Source organism: Lepisma saccharinum, chromosome 16 (assembly GCF_977018435.1).
Source record: "Lepisma saccharinum chromosome 16, izLepSacc3.1, whole genome shotgun sequence".
NCBI lineage: Eukaryota > Metazoa > Arthropoda > Insecta > Zygentoma > Lepismatidae > Lepisma > Lepisma saccharinum.
Window position 1 is genome coordinate 56826147 of NC_139244.1, and position 18805 is coordinate 56844951.

Here is an 18805-nt window from a genome sequence, read left to right on the forward strand (position 1 = left end):
GATCCTATGGACAACAATCTGACAGTTGCAGCTTTTGTACGTGTAGCCAAATCAATCTAAGGGGGGTCATACTTTTCACGGGAAATCCCCGAGGGCTATTTTACTAAATTCTTGGATTCGACAGACTAGCACACTGTAGGCAATAAGATTATATAAGCATCTTGACATAGTTTTAAGTGTAGCCAAACCAATCTGAGGGGGCTCATACTTTTTGTGGCCCAGTAATAGTATATATTCTATACTACTCGTAGGAATCAGCCCACAAGAGTGAGCGTGTCATATTGAACCCCAGTGAGCACTATGAACAGTCTCGTCAATGATTCTGAAAAAAACAAACAAAAGAAACACAGACATTCTAGCTGCAACCATGCAGTGTGTGTGTGATCATATCATGTACGTATTAGTGTAGTTTGTGTGTCAAGACAATACATAGTGGATATCCAAGTGTTTTATTTCATTTGCCATTTCAAACGATAGTAATCATACGTGCCTCGCATTCGAGTGATTGAACCACTTCTACAGTCCAAATATCAGAGTTGTAATTAAAACATCATGGCTCTCCGTCAGTTTTATTAACTATTCCATACGCACTTACCACAATAAACATCCATACACATAAACAGTTATGAACAGGAGATACTAGCGCTTAGGGGTATTCCTTTATAAAAAAGAAAAGAAAGTGATTGCGTGGTCGCCTTGTAATCAACTGGTCCCGGGTTCGATACTTGGTGGAGGCACATAGTTGTTCGGATCCCACTTTAAACTCTAGGGCCAGTCACGATTAGTTTTACTGGGCATAAAATGGAATTAAAACACCAAATCGTCAACAACAATACAACAATAACTAACACTAAATATTATCATCATTCTTTAGATGCAGGGAAAAATTCGGGGGAAAAAGAGAAATTTTGTTCTCTTGAACAGGGAAATTGTACCCTCAGATTGTGGCAACACTGATACCAAACTCTGTAAAAATCAGGGTGTCATTTGTTATTGCTGAACTACATCTGCAGCCATTGGTATTCGGCGAAATCTTTTTTGTTTTTCTTACGTAGCTATTGACTGCATCACATTTCTCATATTACTTACAAACAAAATAATATATTTATGCATAAATGAGGAATGGATTAACAAAAATACTGTCTTTAAAGACTTTTTCTTCGGAAAAATTTTAATGTTGTGCAACACTGCAACGACCACAGACAATTTCTATTCCCTGAAAACAAGATAGTACAATATCATAATAATATTTCAAGAGGAATTAGTTCAGTATTAAAATTTTCTTACATTTGCGTACCACAACACCTTAGTGGCGAGTTTTATTACCCAATTGTTGGTGTACCTATAGAACGCTGGGTTTGAATATATAGTCGCTACAGTGTACTATCTTGCCATCACATTCAATAGTAAATCTAACGCTCACTGAAGTTGGGAAATTCTTCAACTGTCCTGCGAAACCTGAGAAATCATACGGTCTTTCCTCTCCTGGGTCCATAATTCCCTGAAAGAAAATAAATATTTTTATAATGGGAGAGGTTCAACTTTCAGTGACCGAGGTCTATGAAATGTATTTAAATACCTGTAATGTTGATTACAAAGGTATTCATTATTGGTAATAATTGCATTATTATTATTATTTTAAAATAATTTCCAATTACAGTAAAAACTGCATATCACGGAACCTCTATAAGAAGGAAACCTGTAAATACGGAAAAAAAAGTCCCCAGAACTGAAACGGAACACCATTTAAAAACCAACGAGATGTTTTTATTCTCAGTAAGACGGAAATTTCTTCCTTTATTTTTTTCGCTCGCAAGAAAGCAATGCAATACTGTAAGTGGAACACGCCTCTGTTGCCACTCGCTTATCGGTAACATTGTCGATATGAAAGAATGCGCTACAATACTCATAGCTGTTACGATTCCGTTTCTTTCTTTCATCTCTTACCCTCTTTCTCCACTTTTCTTTGTTTATTTCTCCTCTGTTCTTTCGTCATCTTTCCATTTTTCTTGTTATCTCTCTTTGTTTCTTTCCTTTTTCTTCACTTTTATCTCAATCTTTCTTCACCTCTCTTATTCCATCTTTCAATCTTTCTCTTTCCCTCTATGCACATCGCGCTACGACGCCAGGGGTCCCGGGTTCGAAAAGATACATAAGTACGTACTGTATGTTCTTACAATACTGTAAAAAGTGTACCAACATGTTGTGTAGTTACATAATTGTAATCTCTGCTATGCTTATTGCGACTGTATCGCATTTTTATTCGTGTACGTACATGCATTAGTACTCTACATTATAAGTAATGCGAAATGTAAATCTGTCTTTCCATTATTTCCTGCAGCACTCTATACTGTATTTAAAGTCAACCCTGTATATGAAAGAAAACTGTTAAGACGGAAAATTTTGTTCGGAACCATCATGTTCGGCATAGACAGGTTTTACTGTAATAAAATATTACTTTCAAATTACTTCAATGTACAGTGTCTCTCAAACGTTTTAGGACAACGACACTTAAACTAGGCAACCCCAGTTTACACGAGGCGTTGGTGGGTTTCGTGTAGAGCTAGGCTCAATTTCAGGGTTGCCACATGCACAATAAATATTTGTGAAATACGCGAAAGAAATAAAAGCAAGTATTATTATATAATTATTATTAAAAATATCACTATTTATAACTATTTTCTAGTATTTCATTGGTGATGAGTCTACACAAATTAAAAGAGGAGAGGAGAAATGAAAGGGGACAAAGGAGGGGAGAAAAGAGAAAGCGAGAGGAGAAGAGGAAAAGTATAGGAGGGAATCAAAGAATGAAGATTGAGATGTAGTGAGAAGAAAGGAAAAATATGAGGGAAATGGAGCAAAGAGAAGAGAGGAGAAAAACGAGATGAAAGGAGAGTTTGGAGAGGAGAGGAGGAGACGAGAAGAGAGGAATAGAGAGTAGAGTAAAAGAGAGAAAAAGAGAAGAACGAAGAGAAGTGGAGAAGAGTGCATTGCAGTCGGAAATCGAAGACAGGCGAGGAGATAAGAGGAGTGGAGAATAGTGGGATGGAGACAAGAGGCGAGAACAGGAGGGGAGGCGATATGAGATTGAAGCAGAGGAGAAGGAGATATGAGAAGAAGGAGAAGAAGAGGAGAAGAACAGAAGAGGTAGTTGCAGAAAATATGGTCTCAGCGTCAAGAATTGATGCATTTATCAAATTATCGACATGAAACATTCAATAACATTTTAAAATGTATTAGACAATGTATTAGATTGATGTGAAATGTCTTTTGGTTGAGTTCATATCAAGATAAAATCTTCCACTTAAGATTTTCGATTTTTCGTCCCATTATACCACTAAAAACATCAATGTAATTTTCAAATTTAAAAGAATTATCCAATTTTTCTCCACTTTTCAGTTCGTTGAAATGGAGATTTTATTCTTTCATATTTCCCCCATCGTTACTTCCAACAGAATCATCATTCCATTTCACACGGCGTGGACAACGAACACAATGGATATGTCTAAAACTTACGGAAAGTTTCTGCGACTGGAGGGGTTTGAACCTACAACCATGAGGTTGATGAGCCTTAACGGTAACCACTATCCTACAAGCTTTCCTTTCCGCACCTAAGTAGAAGGATCTGATCAATGTGAAATGAAGATGCAACTCGCCTCCTGCATGTAATGTGCAATGAATACTTGATTGTAACAAAAACGAAGGACGAATTCATTTAGTTGGAATTTGCATATGATGAAAACTGTTCATTCGATATTTGAGCAGATAGTCTTGCATTTAAGTCGAGTGGGAAAAAGGATGTGTTGAATTACCTTAAATATAAATAGTAATTTTATTATTTTTTGCTAATGTCTTTGAATCCGTATACAATTATCGTCAGAGTATCATCTTGTAACCTTTATTTTCTATGTAAAAATATCCCTTTGACCGTGTGACAATTCATTTTTTTTTTTAGTAAATTCCAGATGCAGAACAATGTGGTCACTTATTACAAATAAGGTTAGAATGCTCTTGTCTAATAAAAAGAGAAATGTAACACCTCGTAAGGACTATTGAACCTGGAATCGCTAGCAGCCTAGTCGAGAACACTAACCACTACACCATGCCCATACCTTCCGTTGGTATTCTGTCGCCTTAATATTGTAAATGTTATCCTGCAAAAAAATAATTAAATGTTCATGTAACTCTGTACGTCTAGAGTTAGTTACACATATATTTGAAATTTAACTCTGAATTTCTTTCTTCGTGTTAGTATTTCTGAGTCTGTAGATATTTTATTTCTAATTTTATAATGGCGCTACGCGGGGTTACGTGAACATCTACGAAATACTTCCTTAAACCTTCGAATCTAGTAAATCCGTAGCGTTCCTCTGAACGCGGGGATCTTAAATAGGGATGTAACTATTAGTACTAGTTGATGGTAGAGACAGCCCTGAACGGGCAGGTACAAATATCTAACTATTCATTAAAATAGACTCATGATTCGTTTCTAGACTGAAGTGAGCAATGCAAATGGCAGAATGGGTGTAGACTAGCTTACCCTGTTCGGTTTAGAAATAAGACCAGTAGCTCCTGCTTCTCCGATGATTCCAGATTCAAAAGACCTCGTGTCGCTCTCATGCGCACGTATTTAAACCCTCGCTTGGCCTCTCGTCACCTCTTGCCAGAGGCCAGTGTTCTTACCATTTCCTGTGAAAGGCTTACCCAACACATTTCTGAGCAGGAGCTGACAAGGTCTGCCAGGGTCAAGGTTTCTTAATCGAACGGGGTATGGTACGACACTCCCTCTTGCGAGACAATTTCTAAAATTGAAATTGTAATTATGAAAAGTTTAAATTGAACCTTCTGCCATTCACCAAAATTTAAAAAGGTTTTTGTTTATTACATGAAAAAAAGGTTACATAAAATAAAATAATAAAAAAAATGTCGGAGACCCTTCACCGAAAATTAAATGGAACAGAATTAAGCTCAAGCTTGAATGCTGAAATAAAGTCCTATGTTTACATGAGCCACACGCTGGAAGAGTCTTTCGTAATCAACAATGCTGACGTTTGGTCAACATGCGATATAAAGTGTTGTTCGCAGGTCCGTGGAGTCAGCGGAAAGTTCAACACACTGCATCGTAACGCGATACATGCGAATGGTTTCTGAACAAGTGCTAACTAAGCACCGAACGTAATCCGTGAGAAACCTTAAGGCCGCATGCTCGCAATCTTTCGCCTCATCAGGATGACAGTTCGAGGCGAGAGCAAAATGACCGTGGTAAACACCAATCTCCACTGGACTGCGCACAACCACACAAATATTAAAAAAATAGTTGAAGATTATGTTTTCACTTGCCAGTGACGTTCGTAGCACACTATGTGTGCACACTATGACCTGAGAAATCAGAAGGCAGGGCAATCCAAATACACTCAAACCCCAGAGTCCTGGGGTACGAAGCACTGTTCCGGGACATACACGGTCCTTGACCGATCACAATTTCACTGGGGGATCGGATTCGAATCCCGGTGTGGAAAGTTCAGGAATACTGTTCAGTACAGGTCAGATGAAAAGACGTTGGCCGTGGGGCGGGCGAACACAGGGTAGTCCATGAAAAGCCACTCCAAGTAGCGTTTCCACGCCCCAAAATATGCGTTGTACAATGGCGGACACTTGGGGGGGGGATGTTAGGATAGGCCCCCTAAAGTTCACAGCAGACGCCATTGCATATTTCTGGCACACATCGAATGGCGACACATTTCGTACGCTGGTTGCATGCGAAAACGGAAGGTGTACCGTGCTGCAATCACTCCAAGAAGGGGAACAGTAAATATGGCCACTGGTAGGATGAAACTGTTCACAGGTGGCCTGGCAGGTTGCTGATCCACAGGGGTGGGTCTCAACACATTTGGGTTGTTGACTGTACCCGGAAAGTTCCAATATGTGGTGAAGTACACTGCCTGGCCTTACAGAGCAAAAAGGGACGATGTACATGAAAGATGTTCATGCTTCTTCTTAAGGGGGGTTAGAGTCGTGGGGGGGGGGGTTGCTCTGTAAGATGACATTTCTTCGGATGTTTCTGACGCTGTTCCGATCCTGGGATGTCACGTGGAATAGGATTTTCGGTGCTGCTACGCTGGTCCCAATTGGTGGTAGATAATGGAAACAGGGGCGGAGACGACCAAAAGAGGATAGGTCGTTCTGATTGTGATTATCGAAGATGCATAACAGCAGCAGGGGCGTCTTGAGGTGGAAATCCCTGGCGATTTCAGCTATCACACCAATGACATACACCGCTGAAATCCAAAGGAGGCTGGTGAGCTCCAAAGCCTTCAGGAATGCGTTCGTCTTCTGGCCTCAAAAAAAAAAATCGCTGGACTACTTTCGAAATTCCTTGAACTCGTGGAATTTCCGAACAGGGTAGGAAACAGGTAAGACATTGGAAAACTACATTGCTCTCAGTCATTCAATATTTTAAATATATAAAAAATGTGTAAAGTAATCGTCTTTTATAGGCAAGTGAAAATCATGAGTAAAGATAAGTAAACTAAAATAAAATAAACTGCCCAATAAGTGAAATAAATTATAAAACAAAGTTTGAATGAAGGCTAAATAAAATAAAAGGCGGAAAATGTCATTTGACGCCTTAACACTGGAACACCATGAAAATGAAAATATGACTTCATCAAAACGAATATATGTATATATTGACTAAATTATATATATATAGCCCCTGGCTTCTCCCAAAATATAAAATAAATGTGCAGTATAAAACTAAAGTTATGACATGGCACTAAATGCCCTGTGTTGGGACATGATCAATATACAATGAAATAAACGAAAATATCTAGAATTAAATATTGATAAATATATAAAAGTAATATGTAGATGGTATAAAATATATCCCCTGGTATCAGAAAAATAACCCGACGAAATCCATTAATATCATGTCAGAAGTGGCAAAGCATTGTAAAAATGAGGAACTTACGAAAAAAAATAATTAACCCAAAATTTGGTAACGTCACAACTGTTAAAACGGACCTAGCCACAAGTAAATTCGGGAACACTAAGATATAATAAAAGAGTAAATGACAAGGCTCCAATGACGTTAAGATCAATAATTACAAAAATACATAAAAATGGATGAATAAATCAAGGCGACATAGTGACGCACTGTTAACGCTCACTAGTCAAGGTTTGTTTGCGCTTGCATACGCCTGACGTATAGCATAAATAAACAGTTAAAATGAAGTTCCAAATTAGTAATAGGATAACGGTAACGGGAAAATGGGACAAAAATATTTCATGGAATTTTGGTTCGTTCGCGATTGACTGATTTAATTTCTCCATGGCCAGTCGAAAGTCAGTCCAATCAGGAAGAATTACATTTGAAAAATTTACAGAGGTATTAAAAAGTGGAGAAATTGCTCGAATAGCTATTTCTGTATCTAAAACTCTACGAGTGTGGATGATTTCATCATCAAAGATCAATTGATCAAAATTCTTATAATTACAGAAAAAGGATGTTCCTTCAGACACTGTTATTGTTTTGTGTGTATTTAAATTGCCGTTTAAAGTTTGTGATTGGAGGAATTTGGCTGTGCCGGAAACTATCACTCCTGTTCGAGTGCGAACTTTCGTGAGGTGGCCCCCGACGTTGGATTTTATTTCGGTGGAGCAGGAAATAGTGGAATTATGAAATAGAATATTTGTTAAGCATTTTATATTATCGTGGATTGAAAGTTCCGTATGAATACAAACGTAAATAAAGGAATTAAATTTACAATGACTGTCAAGAATCTCCACGATTTGGGTTTGACCATTATGTTCCATTTTATATGATAATTGGGGAACCTTAACCCGGAACCATTTATTATCAACAAAAGTGCCAACATTTATAGTCCGATAAACGGGAGAAATAGCGTTACGAAGTAAATTGGGGGTTTCTAACAAAATATGAAAAGAATGAGTGGATAAGTCATAATTGACAAGGTAGACATTGGTTAAAGCGTAAAAAAGACCAAGATCCGTCATATACAGGGTGTCCTTAAAGTCAGAATGAAGACTCAGAAAAACACGGAGCCAATCGGGGGAAATCATATGATAAGACAGTTTATTCATCGATAGATCGGTTACCATAAAATCAATACGGGTAAATAATTCTGAAGCGTGCAAAAGTGCCATTAGGTGCCTTTCTTCCGTATAGATGTCACAAAATTTCGAAACTAAATCCGCTTTAAGAGCAATAAGAGAACGTTTGAAGATTACCAAAATGTTATTAACAACTCGGAAAGTCTGGATTTCGTCTTTCTTCATTTCCTGTAATTCTGCCTGAATCTGATCTTGATTATGTTTTAGAACTTGAACAGAAGAGCTAAGGTGATGAATTGAAAAGGAGTTATAAATTGAAAGACCCGCCGAAAATAAATTCATTAAATTAAAAAAAATCGATCTTTTCCCTCGAGTGCTCCCAGATACATTTTTCCACACCCCATGGCAATTCGGCCGGCTATCGCTGGTTTTAAAACGACAGGGGAGGTAGAGTGAAATTTCGCGTAAGTATTGCTGAATACGATCATGGGTATCATTTTGAATAGCTGACCACTTAACACAGCCTGAGTGGTTATCAGTCCGAATGTTAATATCAATATGAATATTGGCAGTTGTATATATGTAATCGGAACTGTGAACCATAAGACCTTGTCGTTCGTAAAATAAGCCCAACCCACTTACAAAAATATCCTCATTTTCATTTGCAACTGTATATTGAAAGGTGGGAAGGGTTGTCAGGAATAGAAAAAGACAGAATGGCGCAATGGCAGTAACCCTGGATTTCAGAGTTCGCACTTTTCATCTTCATCGCCGCGAACATTTTTGGAGCAACAACAGGGAAGCGAAGATCCAAATAACCATACTAATCAGATTGTAAATACAAATCATTCTACTTTTCGTCAGAACAGAAGCAATTTTAAACGAGTAAGACCTGCATATGACGGGGACCTAGGTGTAGGACCTTCGGGAAAAACTCTAACGGTCTCTACTTTTCCTTCTGAAGATCTGATTTACATCAATGTGAAAGTAGATGGGGGAATTCGACAGTTCATCCTGGATAGTGGCAGTCAAATTTCGGTAACGGGAGATAAGAACATACCAGTCAATGCCAAGCGATTTAATATAAATACTGCGATTAGAGGGGTTTCTAATAGTCAACTGACGATTAAGGAAATTGTGTTACTACCATTTTCTATACATAACCAAACATTTGTTCATCCATTTAGAATCGTTAAGGATTTTAATCAAGTTACTATATTAGGAAATGATTTCTTGAAGGGACAAAAGGCTAAGTTAGATTTTGAGGAAAATAAGCTTACATTGCATAGATTCGCCACACTTCCTAGAAACCAAATTAAAAATGAGAAAGCTTTTGACGTGTCAATCAAAGTTTCCCATTTGTTACAGCATGTTTTGCAACCAGAATTTGTAGCTGCTAAAAAGATAAAAGTGAAACCTAGGACACATTTGTGCATTCCATTGAAATTGACTAATTCATATGACAAAGATAGGACACTCTTGGAACCGGACCTCCAGTTTCAAGAGAAAACGGGAGTGATGGTTGCCAGAGCAATTATTAATCCGGATTCGAATCTCATTTGGATCACAAATCCTTTAAATTATAATGTTACAATTAAAAAAGGCACTATTATCGGGAAAGCTGAAACATGGGATAGACCAATCATGAGTAACAGTAATGATGAGAATAAGGATGAAATTGGTGAACAGGCAAGGGTTTTCGCGACGGAAGAGTCAGGGAACGTCAGTGACGCACGGGCGGACCCTAGTCGATTTGATGTGAATCCTAATTTAGAACCCCAGCAAAAGGAGCAACTTTTGGCTGTTTTAATGAAATATCCACATGTTTTTGCGTGGTCAGAGGATGATATAGGTAGAGCCACGAATTATAAACATAGAATTCAACTAAAAGATGACACAGAATTTCACTTAAAATCCTACCCGATTCCAGTTCACCTTCGTGATGAAATTAAAGATCAGATTGAGACTTTATTAAAGCAAGGTGTTATTTCTCCTACAAAATCACCCTTCAATTCTCCAGTTATCCTTGTAAAAAAGGCAAAGGGAGGTTATAGATTATGCCAGGATTATCGCAGATTGAATGTTTCGTCTGTATTTGACGCTCTGGGTGTGAATAACATCAATGAAATATTATACAATATGGGGGGCAAGAAATATTACTGTACGGCGGACTTGAAGAGCGGATTCTTTAATATTCCTCTCACCGAGGACAGTAAGAAATATACAGCATTTACAATACCAGGAATGTCACAGTATCAAATGAACGTCGTGCCACAGGGCCACGTCAGTTCATCAAGTGCAATGACTCGTTGCATTCACCTAGCGTGCTCAAATTTGGATCCCAATCACTTTGCCCATTATGTGGATGATTTATTTTGCTTCGGAAATACCTTTGAAGAAATGCTCGTAACTCTGGAGAAAATGTTACAATGTTTACAGGCCGCGGGATTGAAGCTTGCAATAGAAAAATGTCACTTCGGATACACTGAGATTATTGCTTAGGACATAAAATTTCAAAATTTGGCTATCGGATCATCGACAAAATCATTGATTCTCTCAAGAAATATAAGACACCGACAACTGTGAAACAAGTTCGCACATTTCTCGGATTAACATCTTATGTCAGGAAGTTTTTAAAATCATATTCCGAGATGGCACTTCCTTTACAAAAATTGATAGGAAAAAAGAAGAAATTTCTCTGGGGGAAGAACAGCAAACTGTGTTTGAGAGGTTGAAAGAAGCTTTACTTACAGCTCCTGTATTAATGGCATATGATCCATCCAAAGAAGTAAGGGTATATACGGATGCAAGCAGTAAGGCTATTGGCGCGGTGATTTTACAACCGAATGCGAACGGTGATTTTCAGCCTATTTCCTATTGCAGTAGAGTGTTAAAAGACCATGAAACTCGACTTTCAACCATCGAGCAAGAATTGTTAGCAATCATATATGCATTTACGTCATTCAGATTCTTTTTACTTGGGAGACACTTCGAATTATTTACCGACAACCAAGCAATCACATTCATTCGCTCCTCAACGCAACTTTCAAACAAATTATTTAGATGGTACACGTTGATGGCCGAGTTCGATTTCACGCCAATTCACTGTAAAACTACACAAAATATGGCGGATGCTATAAGCAGAGAGACAGAACATGATCCACAGTCTGAAGACGAGGAGCTTCCAGAGCCACGTACATTGTTATTGTTAGATGAGACAATTGATGTTGCTATACACCAACGAGAGGATTCTTATTTTGGAAATATCATGAATATTTTGGAAGGAAAAGAAGACGAGGGGGGCAACAACCCACCCAACCCCTCCCTGCAAAGGCAAGCTTGCTATTATGTGATGGAAAATGGACTTCTTTATAGACAACATAAACTGGGAGCTACGACTAAAAAAATATTATGCATACCGAAGTCACTTCGCAACACTGTTATTGAGACATTACATAGTTTACCAGCTGGAGGAGCGCATTATGGCTTCACTAAAACATACAAAAATGCGTTGGATAGGATATACTTTCCATTCATGAAGAACCATATTCAGAAAATGGTCAAGGAGTGTGTAATTTGTCAGCAGAATAAGCGCATAAAAGGAGCGCCATATGGAGAACTTTTAACGTTCAACTCACAGAAACCATTCGACAGAATCGCTTTAGATTTTAGCGGACCGTATCCACCAAGTGGTTTGCTCCGCCATAAATATATATTAAGTGCAATCGATCATGGTACTCGATTTTTAATTGCTCAATCAGTAGCAGATACTTCAAGTGAGACAGCAGCTAACTTCCTTTTTGAAAATGTAATTTTACGCTTTGGATGTCCTTCTCATATAGATACGGACAGAGGTACTTCATTCACAGCTAGTTTATTTAAAGAACTATCTGAGAAATGTGGAATCCAACTTAAATTCGCTCCAGCAGCTAATCACAATTTAATTGGATTATTGGAACGATCACATGCTATTTTACAGGGACTTATGAAAAACTTCGTGAATTCAAAACACACAGATTGGCTTTTATACTTGCAATCGGCCGTGTGGTCGTATAATGTTAATTACCAGGAGAATTTGAAGAACAGTCCATTTTTTCTTCTTCAAGTATTTACGCCTAGATTAGTCTGGGAGAGCGGACTACATTTAACGCCCAGTGCGAATGTAAACAACGAGATGAGATTCAAGATTCTCGAAAAAGCACGAGAAGCAGCTTATGAGTCTCTACAGAAACGCCACCGACAAGCAAAAAAGTACTACGATAAACGTCATCAGTCCATTGAATTTACGCCAGGAGAATTGGTTCTAGTATACGATGGCAGTCATCGTGTACACACCGCTAAATGCTTTTCGGGAGTATTTAAAGGACCTTGTAAAATTATAGCAAAGGAAAATCCCAATGTTTACAAAGTGGAATATAAGACAAAACGAGGACAGACAATCGTGGACTCAATTTCGGTCCAGAGATTGAAGAAATACTATGCTTCGGAACACGGTAGCGGCGATGAGAATGTAAATGGTGATGATGAGACTGAAGAACAGGAACAGTCAGGAGTCAATGAGTGAGAACATACCGTTTACCCTGTACGTAACTTCCTTTTCAGTACTCTTATGCACTAAATAAATTTTACATCTTGCAAATAATTTTTTTAAACTAACAAACACTAAAATTATGTGAAATATTATTGTTTACCCCTTAATAATTGCACGGAAGTGTAAAACTAGTTATTACCACACTAAAATCATTAGTTATAACTCGAGGTTTCATAATAATGAACAACAAGTACAGGAACGCGCAAAAATAATAATTAATATTATTGTATTCACGGATAGTGAACAAAGGGAATGGTGATGAACATAAATTGCGCGCAAGGAATTTTCCTCAGATTTCTGTAGGCCTGCAGAGAACTGATGGAAATAATCTTTTGTGAACTACAAAAGATAAATAGTGTAAGTCAATAATAGACTTTAGTACTTTTTATGAATAAAATGTGTTAAACACATTCGGTAAGGAAAATGAGAATTAAAATTCTCTATGATTTAGCGTGGTTAGTCAAAATAGGGTTTAAACAAGTACACATTTTAATATTTCAATTGTTAAATTTAAGTAATAATTACACTTATAATTTTAATAACTAAATAAATGACAGAAATATGAGATTATCAGTTTTATAAGGTTTAAACAACGTTAAAATAAAGAGAACAGTTATAATAAGAGCTGAATATGCATATAGCCTGTAAATTAGTCAATTGAACGAGCTACAGATCAATAATAACTAAATAAGAATTGAGATAATAAGAATTATAATATAGACAATAATAATACAAAGAGAATAGTGAATATTTTGGTTCTTGGATAATTATAAAGCTCAAATCAAATGTATCACATGGAAATAATATAAATATTAAGATTACTTTTATAATTTTATGCATTCTATGTTAAGAGTTAATTATTTTGTATATCTTTCTTATATAACTTTACATAAAAGCTAGATTTGACACCTAATATGAAGATTAATAAGTCAATGAAGAGCATAGGAGAAATAAGTAGTATTTTACACATACAGCTACGATCATGTGTTATCAGCAGCCACTTGACAGATTTTATTAACAATTTAACGACACAGTCATGAGATGAATTACGACAGTCTTGAAGAAGTAAAATATCTTTCATTAAACATGTACATTACATTGATCCATCTAATTTGGGATACTTCATTCCAAATACGACTCAATTAGTTTATTGAATGTTATAATCAAGTTACTTAGAGTACTTCCTAATTTTTTTCTTCCGCATGGTAGAAATTTCCCATCTTGTAAAATTCCCACTTAAAATTTCCCTCACATGTATTTCACATTCTGAAAACGATATCGCAAATCAGCTTCGAACGTCTTCATGGTAAATTATCCGTCGTCAGCAAAAGGATAAAGTTCAACCGGGGTTCAACGGACATGTCCTTCCTCTTTAAGCAATGGGGAAACTTGAGTTACATTCAGAAAGACAGAACAACTGAAGAAATATGCAAGTTAGGCATTCTATTCGTTTCTTGCGGCAACGATATCTACCTACATCGGCAGGAGCAAAATTCTCTCTTGACATGTAGTAACCAACACGTTGCAAATTAAACAGCAGATATCTCACATTCCACATTAGCCAGGGAACTGAATAAACTGCCGACAGAGCATCCTTTCAACTCAGGCTATCGACTTCAAGGATACAAAAGAACATGCAACTTTATGTCCGTTCAGAACGATATGTCTTCATCTGGCAACATTTGGAATATAAATTGCAATTAAGTTTTCATTTTTATGTCATTTAATGTTAGGTGATTACATATATAGTTAAACACTACCAATTGTCAACTTTCATTTTTTTCTCTCTCCATATTTTTTTGTATACACAATTGTATATTATTTTCCTTGAATATTCTTAGGCTGATTACAATATCATTAGGGGGGAAAGAGTCAATAATGGACAACGAGATTTGGGATTCTTAGAATATTTTTTTACGTATTCCAATTGTCATGGACTATCAGCAAGTTGTGTATTTTACAATTAATTTTTATTAATGACGATATTTTATTAATATTATACAAACAGAAGGACGATCGTTCGACACATTATTTTTAGTAATATTTAAAGTATTACATTCAATTCATATGTAAAGTTCAATTTGCTTTTAGTAATTATTAGTAGTTATATTTATTTATTTTCTCTTCTCAAGATTGTAATTATATTTGGTGTGTAAAGGATGGCATTAATCAGAATTTGGGTAATTTTTAGTAAGAGTAAATGTTATGACTGAATCGGTACTCCTTTTCAAATTCCCTTTCCTCAAATATAACAACCCTCAACTACAAGATTTTTCATACTTGTAATATTTACAAGTACTACTTTCTTAAAATAAGGGTGACTTAGAGGCGCCCTTGTCTCAACAAAACCTCTACACAAACCGACATATTAAGTTCTCTCACATACAACATTACACTAACGATCAGGAGGAAATGCCTGTTCTGTATATAAAGCAAATTTCCTTTCCAAAACCTACCTGAATTGCCTCACAGATAATTCAAATTTTAACGGTGAAATGAACATTTTAGCAACATTATGAAACCATGTTAACAGTCCTCAGTTCAACTTTTTCACAGATGTCAACGTCTAGAGATGGTCACCAGCTAAAACCTTGGAGAAATAAGAAATCAACACGAATTACACCTGAAGGACGCAGAGGAATTATTTGTCCTCCGATTTTTTTTTTAGAATTTCTCAAAATTTTTATTTCTGAGATTTTTCTTTCAATTTTTCGACACGTGGAAACATGAATTACAATTAGCCCTTTCATCAATTTTAATTACGCAGTTCAGCGAAATCAGTTGATAAGCACCAAATCGTTTAACACGGATCTCCTTCATTCTATTCTAATTAACTCCTACTGAAGTCAAGAAGTTGTGAGACCTGACATTCAACGCTGATAATACATACATCGATTTGAAGATATATTTACATACAACTAAATACTTCACATTCACAATTCGACGATATGCAGTTCTCTACTGTACGTTTTTCATCAATGACAATATTTGTAGCTGCAAAGTTAATGCATCAAAGTGAAAAACATTTTTCACGGCCACAAGGAACTAATATATACATATATAACTGGTTTGGTTTAAGAAGAAACTTCATTGCTATACGCAGAGACTATTAAGTGATGATAACAAGAGTAAAATTATGGCATTTTACTTGAACTCTTTGTGAGAATCAGGATAACTCAAGGATTATTTTATGGACAAATGTTAGTGCTGTGATTTTATCTATCGAACACTATTATATTCTTATTTTCAAATACATAAATTCATGTACATATATTATTATTCAAGGACAGTTATTGATACAGTGTATATATTTTGATTAACTTCAAGTTTTCTAATTAAATATTTACTGGGATAGTTGACATATATTATAAATAAAAACGACAGCGATATTTACATGATACACTAAAGTAAGAGACGGTGAATTTTACATCGATAATATGACATATGTGTGCAAGTGTAACTCGGATGAATACTACAAATGTTGATGATTTTGTAAATATTAACTTCCAAATACATAACAGTGTTGTACAGTGCCAGTGCTTGCAGGATCGATTACACTACTTCGCTAGTGTGTCATTGAGACATAAATTTTGACAAGATCCATTCTTGTGGAACACTGCTTTTATAATTTTCTCACGTGGTGTCAGAGTGTTGCATGCTTATGCACGGACTTCGCTACGTCATCATGTAGTATTGGAACTTAGGTGTGGAGCGTAAGCCTCTCAATGAATACGCGCACGAGCAGATTGTCGAGTTAGCATAACAAACTCACGTGCCAGTGTTTACCTTTTATATGCTTTACGCAGCCATGTATTTTTTTCTTCTCTTTTTTTCTATCGAGACTTGTGATATATCTATATTTTCAGGACCTATATTATTCCATTTACATATATTCTGGATAATGGTATGTTATTACAATATTTTTAGTACACTATATTTTATAATAAAAAAAATCTCTCCATAGAAAGGATCGATATGGAATGCAACTTTAAATCTTTCATATTTAAGTGAAAATCAAAAGATTTTCTTTAGGGGGTAGAGGAGCGTATCGTACCCAAGGTATTGGGCAAGATGTATAAATTCTTAACATAGTAGGAAACAGAGATAGGAATGCTGAGTAAGTAATCAGGCAAAGGTCGGGTGATTGACTTGGAAGTTGTATGTGGCATGAGTGTTTGAATTGTCAGGAGGTGTGATCAGTTGGCGAGAATACGAGAGAGAGTAAGGACTGCGGATTGTGAGAGAGAAGCAAAGTGGAGAACGATTATTGGACGATGGTGTGTGATTGGATCGATGCCTGACAGGGAGGTCAGACAGTGATAGTTGAGAGGACAAGTGCAGGAACAATCTTCATCTATTCGTAAGGCAAGTAATATCCTTTTCTAAACCAATCCATATCGGTTCAGTCATGGAGAGTATAAAACCCACATCTAATCTAAGTTAATTTCTATCGCCATCTCTTTAAAAGTAACCTCTTGCATTTATCACATTTAGGTCAAGCGAGTGATAACCATCTGAGAGATGAATGAGAAATGATTACATCACCCAATTTAATCTAGAGATTCTTGGTTCGATCCCAAACGCAGCATGGGAGTTGCGTTACGAATCGTCATTTTTATGGAATTTTCAGTCTGAGATAAGTTTCTTTACTTGATACATGTATGCAAATTACAGTCTGTCTCAACTATCTCTGAAGTAGGCGAACGAAAAGAAGTCTCTGCGCAAGTAGTGACGCCAGACGGCTCCATCAATCAACACATGAGAGGAACGGGATTGCGTGGACGAAAGAAGGCGACTGCAGTTACCAGTCTTCCCAGCAGCGTGTACTGCTTCGTTCTGTCCACTGTCCTTCCCCATTGTTTTCAATAGAAAGTTGATCCAAACTTTCAGAAACTTTCCCATTCTTTCTTCCACTGTCTACGTCAATGACAGAAAAGCAAGCAATATTTTAACTTATTTTTAACCCAATTAAAATAATGTATAAGAATCTAAAATAAATAAGAAAGAGCTGAACGACTGTTGTTCTGCCTTAAATAGTGTGGTTCTTAGAGGAAGAAAAATAAGGATTTAATCCAGCACCTGAACACACTGTTCCACGAGTCTCTCTTGACTAACACTGTCAAATGTGATGTGATATTAAGAATAAAATTTTCCGCCAGTTGACGTATAACGTTTCGCATATTTGTCAGTTTGCAAACGGTGTAATTATTTCGTGTTACCTTACGCAACAGAAAATACATTTCATAAGACTGTCCTAGATACGAGCATTTCGTCAGTTGAAGTATCACAGGAAGAGATTATCGTTCTGCAGTATTGATGCTTTTAGATAATGTCTAATCACAAAAATAAGTTTGAAAAAATAAATCGAATTTTCACAAGTGCTACCAATATTCTCGTTTTTTTTCCATCACTTCGAAACTTTTTCGCGAAGATGGCTGTTATACTATAAGAAAGCAATTCATAATTAAAGTAAACGTTCAACTACATGTATATCCAACGAAATTTACAAAATTGAGGCAATAGAATACTCAAGAATTGTTGTTCCAACGGAAGGTAAGGGCATGGTGTAGTGGACGAAGTCTGCCTGCAACTCGTGCAGGAAGCAGTTCGTAGCGAGCTCCGCTCTTCGCGTGAGAAGGCTTAGTGATCGAACTGTCCCAGTTAGCTAGGGCCGTATACGGTTTGCTAGTTGATTGATTGATTGATTTGGTGTTTTAAGTCCACTTTATGCACAGTAAGGCTAATCGGGACTGGACCTACAGTTTAAAGTGGGATCGGAACCACTATCTGCCTCCACCGGGTATCGAACCCAGGACCCCTTGATTACAAGGCGACCTTGGAGTGTAAGCAAGGTTTTGTATACAATTACCGAGAGCCAGTGAAGATATGATGAAATAGATCACGATGAACACACAAAGAGAAACCACCTTGAAATTTGTTTTCACTAATATAAAAACGCGACCCATGTCATTGGATTTTCATCGATGGTTTCCTGATGTATACTAGTGCCTACGAACCAAGTGCTCAGTTTTGAAATAGATTACTTTCGTAAGTGTTTGTACGTAAAATTTGTGACAAAAGTTGTAGGAGAACGGTTACTAAATGATTTTGGTGCTGAGGAAATCTATAGTGACGTAGATG

General features: G+C 36.7%; 1 long non-coding RNA gene across 1 annotated transcript in view; it reads right to left on the bottom strand.

Moving 5' to 3' along the window:
* Positions 1–1139: 1139 nt before the first annotated feature.
* Positions 1140–18805, bottom strand: part of LOC146000095 (uncharacterized) — a 164405-nt gene continuing 146739 nt past the window's right edge. Inside the window, exon 2 of the long non-coding RNA XR_014443476.1 lies at positions 1140–1501. This is a non-coding gene — a long non-coding RNA (uncharacterized LOC146000095). The remainder of the gene's footprint in view (positions 1502–18805) is intronic.